At 53.8% G+C, this 8,967-nt stretch overlaps 1 long non-coding RNA gene across 1 annotated transcript; it reads left to right on the plus strand.

Moving 5' to 3' along the window:
* The first annotated feature begins 98 nt into the window (after positions 1-98).
* On the plus strand, positions 99-3,319 carry LOC149125813 (uncharacterized). The gene is made up of 2 exons (XR_016211248.1): positions 99-1,799; positions 2,238-3,319. It is a non-coding gene; the product is annotated as an uncharacterized LOC149125813 (long non-coding RNA).
* The last annotated feature ends 5,648 nt before the right edge of the window (positions 3,320-8,967 follow it).

Here is an 8,967-nt window from a genome sequence, read left to right on the forward strand (position 1 = left end):
ATGGCACGGGGGGCGGTGCCGGGGGCGGGGTGGCGCCGGGGCCGTTCGCGACGAGCGCGCACCTGCGCCGCGAGGATTTTCTGACCTTTCTCTCCTAGGTGGCATTTGGAGGGGTTGTGTGTTCCAGCCGAGTTCTACATGTAAACGTCTGTGTGCAATACGTAGGAACTAGAGAGTATTTCCTGTCATCCACGTGCCAGACCCTTCGCACCTTTAAGTTCACGTTTCTCCGCAGTGGGCTAGGAGTCGGTATAGACAGGAAAACCGAGGCCAAAGGGCAGCGTTGGGGGTCACAGGCAGTGTCAGCGTCGGAGCGGAGGTGACGTTAAGTTTCCTTGACCCTTGAGACCTTAGCCTCTGCAAAGCCCTGGGCTCCTCCCACAGTCGCTGGGAGACATCACCGTCAGGTGGCGGTTGACAGACTCCTCTTAGCAAACCTGCCGTTAGCACGGGCTGACTCACGTGTGGATTATTCCACCTTCCCTTTTAAAAAACGGGACCTGTGGAACTCACAAACACACAGCAGGTGAACTTCTGTCGTCACCCGGCTGCGGCGAGTATCAGCAAGTACCAAGTGTTTCCACCCGGGCCGCCCCAGTGCTGTAAAACAAATCCCAAAGACAATTATTTCATTCCTAAGTATTTCAGTGTCTGAGAACTTTTAAGATCTATTTTTATTTGTTTGAAAGAGTTTCAGAGAGAGGAGAGACAGGTCTTCCATCGGCTGGTTCACCCCCCAGATGGCCACAATGGCCTCCCACGTAGGTCGCGGGGGCCCAAGCACTTGCGCTGTCATTTGCTGCTTTCCCAGGCGCATTGGCACGGAGTTGGGTTGGAAGTGGAGCATCCGGGATTTCAACCGGGACTCATATGGGATGCAGTGTCGCAGGCAGCAGCTTAACCCACTGCACTACAATGCTGGCCCCTACCTCTTTATTCCTTACCCAGGGGGATGGCCACACATAGTAGGTCCTGGAAGACTTGTCAATCATTTCTGTAGATGGGGCCGTGTCTGTGTGACTGGGTGAGCTTCAGCGAATCCTTGAGTAAGGACAGGAAGCTTGCATATAAAAATAAAGCAACTGCTGGTAAATTTTTTTCAAGATTTATTTATTTATTTGAAAGTCAGAATTAGAGAGAGGAGAGGCAGAGAGAGAGAGAGAGGTCTTCCATCTGCTGGTTCACTCCCCAGTTGGCCGCACTGGCTAGAGCTGCGCCAATCCAAAGCCAGGAGCCAGGAGCTTCTTCTGGGTACAGGGTCCAGGGGCCCAAGGACTTGGGCCATCTTCTACTGCTTTCCCAGGCCATAGCAGAGAGCTGGATCAGAAGTGGAGCAGCTGGGACTAGAACCGGCGCCCATATGGGATGCTGGTGCTTCAGGCCAGAGCGTTAACCCACTGCACCACAGTGCCGGCCCCTGGTGAATTTAAAACATACTGAAATGTGCCAAGTTCTGGGCCTGGGCTTGCTCAACTATGGGGTGGACCCCAGGCCAGGAACAGGAGGGACCTTCTTCAGCAAACCAACTCAGTCTCTCTTCCTTAAAGGAGGAGGTACTGCAGGGTCCTTCTGTTATCCAATCATATTTGCTTGGGAGACTCAGAAATAGATGAGTTTCCAATTTGTTTAGAGAGGCACCTGGGAATCAGATACTGTCTTGAATATAACTGCAATTAAAAATTACAGTTTCAAATGCCCCGCAGAAATTATCCTTTGAAGAACAATATGGAAGACAAGACTGGCGACCCCGCCCTCTCCCGTGACCAGGGACTCACCTGTGAAACGAGCAAAGGGCAAAGGTCAGTCTACTCACCTGCTGTGTCTCAGGAGCACTGCAGCTCTCAGTGTTGACTGTGGACGGACAAGAGGCTCTCTGAGCTATTTACTGTTTTAACTACAAGGATTTTTTTTAAAGATTTTATTTATTTGAAAGAGTGACAGAGAGAGAGAGACAGAGACAGAGATCTTCCATCTATTGGTTCACTACCCAAATGGCTATAATGGCCAGTCGAAGCCAGGAATCCAGAACTCCATCTGGGTCTCCCATGTGGGTAGCAGGGGCTCAAGTCCTCGGGCTGTCGTCTGCTGCTTGGCCAGGTGCATTAACAGGGAGCTGGATCAGATGCAGCACAGCCAGGACTCCAGCCAGGACCAACATGGGATGCCAGGGTGGCAGGCGGTGACTCAGCCTTCTGTGCCACAATGCCAGCCCCTAAGGATCTTATTTCATCTCTCAGGAATATGACCTTTGCCACGAGGCTTATGACAGACACACAGCCCGTGAGACAAGTTTGCTAAAGGACATGGCACTGATTGTCCAGAGCACAGAGGGCGTTTGCTTACAAGCCTTCGGATTTGTTCTCCTGAACTGCAAAGAAACCCGTTTCACCTGCTGGAGATGAACTCTTCAGACCGACGTGAACTAGCCCTTCACTGCAGGCTGCACGCGCTCACTCTGCACCCGTGGAGAAGCCCAAGGGGGGTCTGAGCCAAGGTCTGAGTCCAGGCCAGCGTGCAGCGTGGTTCCTCAGTGTGGACGGACAAGCCAAGGGGTCTCTGCAGAGACTTCCAGCCGGCGTGGCGGGGGTCCCAACATCGCCTTTCTCAGGCCGGAGACACAGCCTTACTGTGCTGGGACCCAGGGGTGTCTTTGTAGGGGACAGTGGTCCCCATTCCATTTGGAAGGAAAAAATTATTTCCACAGTGGCGCTAAGGGTCTCAGGTCACAGGCGATCATCTAGGGTTCTTCTCCCTTAACAGCTTCCTTGAATGATTGATTGATTGATTGATTGGAGAGAGAAGGAGAGAGAAAGGGAGTGGCTGCAATGGCCAGGCATGGGCGCCGGGGAACTCAGTCCATGTCTTCCCTGTGTTTCTTCACCTGCTGCCTCCCAGGGTGGCATTGGCAGTAAACGAGTCCAGCGCTGGTTGGTGCCTGGCATCGAACCCAGGCACTGTGGGACGCAGGCTTTTGAACTGCTAAGCTGACTGCTTGTCCCCTCCCGTCTCTGTAGTGGTATCCCAAGAAGGTGAATTTGGAGATAACGTGTGTGGTTTTTGGCTCTCAGTATACATTGCAGACTTAATATTCTGTACCCGAGTCTCACTTATTTCCAGAACACTTCTGAGACTGACGACCAGGCAGGTTCCAATGTCTGCTCAGCCACAAAACCGAGTGGCGGTGTCGGCGCGGTCGCAGGGTTCTCTGCTCGTGGGCAGCCTCGCGACGTTCCTCTAAGCAGGCAAGGACTGCGGCGTTTCGGTAAAGGGCACGACATCCCCAAGCAGCAGCATTTAACCTTCCCCAAACGGCGCGGGCAGGGGATGGAGGGGAAAAGCTGATGATGATGTAAAACATGGAGAAAGGCCAGCCTTACAAACCCGGGGAGGGCTGCGTGACCTTGGCGTTCTGCACGGTGTCCTTTGGCACCGGGTCAGCGCTGCCGCCTCCTGGCAGGAGACAGACACCTCCTCCCAGAGCGGTGGCCTCTTTATCCACAACCGCTTTGGAAATGCTGGCTCCAGATGGCCAGCAGAGGTGCACGGAGCCTTTGCTGAAACTGTGCACCCCGCAGAGCTGCAGCCAGATCCACACCCTGCGACTTGAAACCCCTAAGACGGAGAGAGAGAGAGAGAGAGAGAGAGAGAGAGAGAGAGAGAGAGAGGAGCTCCTGTGTACTGGTTCACTACCCAAATCCCTACAATGGCCAGAGGACTGAAGCCAGGAGCTGGGACTCAATCCAGGTCCCCCACATCTGCCACACTCAGGAACTCAGTCTCTTGCCTCCCAGGGTCTACATTAACAGGAAGCTGGACTCAGGAGGCAGAGCTGGGACTTGAACTTGACATGGGAAGCAGGTGTCTTACCCACTAGACCGAGCACCTTGGCTGGGGCTGTGTTTTGGAGGCTAGAAGCAGACTGAGGTGTCTCGGGACGGTCATCTCTATCTTGCCCAGGGCAAGCTGCTCCAAATCATGGTGGCAGTGGAGCAGCGGGTGTTGTGTTGCTACGAAACTCCGGAGATCTGTGGCTCATACAGTCCGATGTGCTTGCTGCCCTGCAGGGTTTATTTCAAAGAACGCATATGGCCATGTCACCAGCCGCGCAATTCTTCCCGGGCTCTTTGGCCACAGCATCAAGCCCAGGCTTCCTCAGCCTGGCACAGAAAGCTCTCCAGTGTTTGGTCCCAATGTCTTTCTCGCCGACCCCACCCTGCCTCTCGTGGCCCAGCAACACTGGGTCGCTGGTAGCTGTCCCGACCATCATAGTGACCACTCGGGCTTGAGTCACCTGAGTCCCATTGACTTGAGGTCACCTCCTCCAGGATCCTTCTTTGACCTTTTTTGTCTCCCCTGTAAAATACAAGTTCCGTAAGGACCAGCATTGTGATGCTAAAACCGTATACTCCCCAACCCGTTTAAGAATATTCTGGTGCTCTGGTTGCGGGCTAGGTTGGGCCTAAATTTCTATTCCAGACTCTTGCTTTTTCCTTAGAGAAGAATTGTATGTACAGGCACAAACAATGTGCCACGTGGCAGTGTTTATTTACAAAGTGAGGGAAATACACACACACTTGCGGGCTTTATTTAGGGAGCGTGGACCAGGAAAGGCGAAGAGGGACTTTCGTTCCCTGCTCATTCTGTGCCCACGAGGAGAGAGAGCTTCTGCTTTACCAGCTTCTTATGAGCCTAGAAAACATAAGTGTTTACATGGTACCACCCCCAGGTCCCTGGTAAGGGGAGGTACTTCCGGGGGAAGGGGTCTCTGACTGACAGGTGGGTGGGGGACGTGTGGCTTCCAGCTCATGAACCTAATTTATCTTCTGTGGGGAGCAACTCGGACTAGACTGTTACTGGAATTAAGACTTATTCTATGCATCTGCTCTCCCACAATATGGCGCTGGGAGAGGAGGAAACAGCTTCTACACAGCTGCCTCCAGTTCAACCAATAAACAGCAGGACCTGCTCCTGATTGGAGGAGAGCAGCATACTCGGCGTGTGGGTAGCAGAGTTGGGATTGGTGGAAGAGGACTATAAAGGAGGAGAGAGACAACATGCACCAGGAACATCTATCTGAAGGAACACCTGTGCAGCCCCCGAGAGAGCCGGCCGGCGGTGTGCCGCTCCCCCGCGGAAGTGGGGAAAGTGGCAGGGGGAACCACCCTTCCACGGAGGTGGAAGGGATGGTAGCCAACCCGGGAAGAACCAGCAGCAAACCCGGGAAGGGCTGAGCAGATGAAAGAACAGCGCAGGGTCCTGTGTTGTTCCTCCACGAAGACGGGGAGCGACAATCTTCCTGACTTGTTCCAAATCACAAGCTCTCAGCAGGCAGGATCATGGAAGGGAGGTCAGGAGGCTCTGGGCCATGCCTTCAAACCTACGAGTGTAGAGAGAGGCCTCAAAAAAGCAGCATTAAGAACTCACACCCGGGGCCAGCAGTGTGGCGTAGAGGATAAGCCACTGCCTGCAGTGCTGGCATCCCATATGGGCGCTGGTTTGAGTCCTGGCTGCTCCATTTCCAGTCCAGCTCTCTGCTGTGGCCTGGGAAAGCAGTAGAGGATGACCCAAATCCTTGGGCCCCTACACCCTTGTAGGAGACCCGGAAGAAGTTCCTGGCTTCAGATTGGCACAGCTCCACCTGTTGCAGCCATTTGGGGAGTGAACCAGCAATGCAAGACTTGCCTCTCTGTAGCTCTGCCTTTCAAATAAACAAACCTTAAACAAACAAACAAAAAAAAACCTCACACCCTCATCCCCAGCAGAGCTGATGACAACACTTACTGTCTGGAATTTGTACCACATCATTGCTAAATAAACTTCTGTTCTATGGCATCTTTTAAAAAAGATTTAAAAGAATGATTTCTTTAGTTTTTTGCAAGGGAGAGAGAGAGCGCGAACTATCTCCCATCTGATAGTTCACTTCCCAAATGCTGAGGCCAAAGCCAGGATCGGGGACCTCATTCCAAGTCTCCCATGTGGGTGGCAGGGACCCAGCTACTACTTTTGAACCATCACCTACCTGCTGCCCTCCCCAAGTGTACACTAGCAGGAAGCTGAAATCCGCAGTGAAGCTGGGACGTGAACCCAGGCACTCCAATATGACGCCGTGTGTAACAGACAGACTCATCACGAAAGGCAATGATCGCTGTCCCGATTCTCCCCCAGCCCATGACAAGGACATTTTACTGGGTTATCTTGTTTCTTCCCTCCCTCCCTCCCTCCCTCTCTACCTTCTCATTCTCTCTCTCTCTCTCTCTCTCTCTCTCTTTCCTGAGCGGTTACTTGTTATTTCTCAGCAGACTGGGCTGTAGAAAGCACAGAGTCAACCACACCTGAAACTGATGGTGCCCTTCCCACGAAGGTCAAACTCCTCAGCAGGGCTAAGTGCACCTGCCGCTTCGGACCCCCTGCCTGTGTTACCTGCGCTGCTGTTTCCTGTTCCTGTCCTCGCCCAGGCGCATTTTCCATTTTTACATCTTTCTCTTTTTAGTGTTTATGTCTTTAATGCCCACCTCCTGGTGGAGCGCCCTCGCCGGCTCTCTCGGGATGTGGACTGGGCTGCCGGGACTTGCTTCTAAGGGTCGGCTCTTATCAACAGCCAGGAAAGCACTGTTCACGGTTAGTTGACAGAAAGGTGCCGATTTCTGCCTTGCTCATCCTCTTGTGTTCTTACTGGCTCGTCCTCTGTGAAGCCAGCTGCCACATTGCCCACCGCCCCATGGAGAGGCCCCCATGGCGAGGAGCTAACCCACGACAGCACATTCCCTGAGGACTGGAATCCTGCCAGCTTCTAGGGCAGCCGCCCCCAGTCGAGTTTTCAGATGACACAGCAGCCCCAGGCAGGAGGGGGATCTGCCGCGGGCGGGGCTGCGAGCTGGGGGCGGCTCAGTGAATCACGTGGTCTGGAGAGCCCAAAGCCCAGCGTCCCTGGCCGCCCTGGGATCAGACTGGGGGTCTTTGCTGCAGCCTTTTGGGAGACCTCGAGCCAAACAACCCAGTGTAGCCCAGAACCTGAGCCGCAGAAACCGAGATGAATATTTGCTGGCCTAAAGCTGCTAAGTGTTGGGGTAACTTGTTACCCAGCAATAAATAACCGATGCGATCCTTTTGCCCTGTGTTTCTGTTTTGTTTTGTTCGGGTCAGTCATTGGGTTTTGAACCTTTTCCCCCTTTACCCTTCCCATACCCTTCCAATACTGCATTAAGGGGCTGGCATTTGGACCCGGCTGCTCCACTTCTGATGCAGCTCCCTGCTAACGTGCCTGGGAAGGTAGTGGAAGATGGTCCAAGTGCTTGGGCCCCTGCATCCACGTGGGAGACCTGGATGAAGCTCTGGGCTCCTGGCTTCAGTTGGGCCCAGCCCTGGCCACTGCAGCCATTTGCGGAGTGAGCCAGCAGGTGGAAGACCTCTCTCAGTGTCTCTCCCTCTCTCTCTGTGTCTCTGCCTCTCAAATAAATTTTAAAAACCTGCATTAACAGATTGGGTGTTCCTTGCACCCCTGCATCTGCTCATATAATCAGATGCAGGATATGTGAGACACCCTAGGTCACTGTGTTACTTACTGTTTTTCCAAATTAAATTTTATTTGTTTGAAAGACAGACGAGGGACAGGGGGAAGCGCTGGCTGAGTCTCTCCCTAGATGCCTGCTGCTGGGCTGGGCTGAAGCCCGGGGCTGGGAACTGAATCCTCACGTGGGCAGAAGGGACTCCAACACTTGAACTATCACTTGCTGCCTCCCAGGGGACGCACCAGCAGGAAGCTGGAGTGGAGCTGGGACAGGAACCCCAGCACTGAAACATGGGATGCAGGTGTCCCAAGTGGGGTCCTAACCACTAGGCCTGCTTATCACTGAGCGGTATTTTCCGCGTCCGTTTCTAGTGCCGCTACTGTCTGTTGATTGCAATCGTGCCCGTCTCCTGCAAAACCCCGGAGTCAGCATTTCACCAGGCAGTCAGCTGCGGCTGCAGTGGAAACGTTCGCGCCTCTGGTCCGTTCCACGGGAACCTGGAACTGTGCCGTAGGATCCTAAGAAGCACAGACAGAGCTGGGCCTTGGAGCACCTGCTGCTCCAAAAACCCCGGGCCTCAGCGCTGCGGTTCTGCACGTCCGGCTGCAAATGGAGGAGGCTTTGCTGGAGGGGGCGGGGAGCCCAGCCTCCGCGCATTCCAAAGGGACATTGCTCAGATAACTTCTGGAATCCTTTGCCAAGTGCCTTCCCCAGTCTGATCCCAGGGCGGCCAGGGACGCTGGGCTTTGGGCTCTCCAGACCACGTGATTCACTTAGCCGCCCCCAGCTCGCAGCCCCGCCCGCGGCAGATCCCCCTCCTGCCTGGGTGATGCCTGCCCTAAGATCACTTAGGTCTCATTGTCCCACGGAGCACCCAGAGGACCCAGCGCTCCTGAGGGGGCACCCTGTGCTATTCATGGCTGTGTCCCCAGGACCTGGTCACAGGACGACCTAGCGCACAGCGAGCACCGACAAGTACCTGAATGAATGAATCGGCTGAAGAAGACCACTGTTTGCAAAAATTGAATTTGCCTTAAAGGGGCCGCCGTTTGTCATGCTCAGTGAAGGTTAAGAGCGCACATTTCCTGGGAGCTCCCTGGGGTTTAACGTCGCATGATTTCACCCAACCCTCCCAACGACCCCAGTGGGGACTGTCACTCCCACTTTACAGAGGAGTCTCACTTGGCAAAGCCACACGGTTCGCAGCCTGTTCAAGTGCCAAGTGCAGACCTTTACCCGTCACGCGGTACCATTTTTCCTTCGTAATATTTTTGTGGATGTTAAGTTTGTGAAAACTGTTTTGGAGACAAAACATACAGATATGTACAAAGAAGAAGAAAAACCAGTCATTCAATGCAGAATTTGACCTGCCACTAGCACCCTGGCACACTGTCTTCCAGTGGCCTCTTTTAACAAATGCCTCCAGGAGACCGAGCTGAAGGCCCCAAAGCCGTCTGGA

The sequence above is a fragment of the Oryctolagus cuniculus genome, chromosome 7 (assembly GCF_051225735.1).
Source record: "Oryctolagus cuniculus isolate XC-2025 breed Fujian yellow rabbit chromosome 7, ASM5122573v1, whole genome shotgun sequence".
Lineage (NCBI taxonomy): Eukaryota > Metazoa > Chordata > Mammalia > Lagomorpha > Leporidae > Oryctolagus > Oryctolagus cuniculus.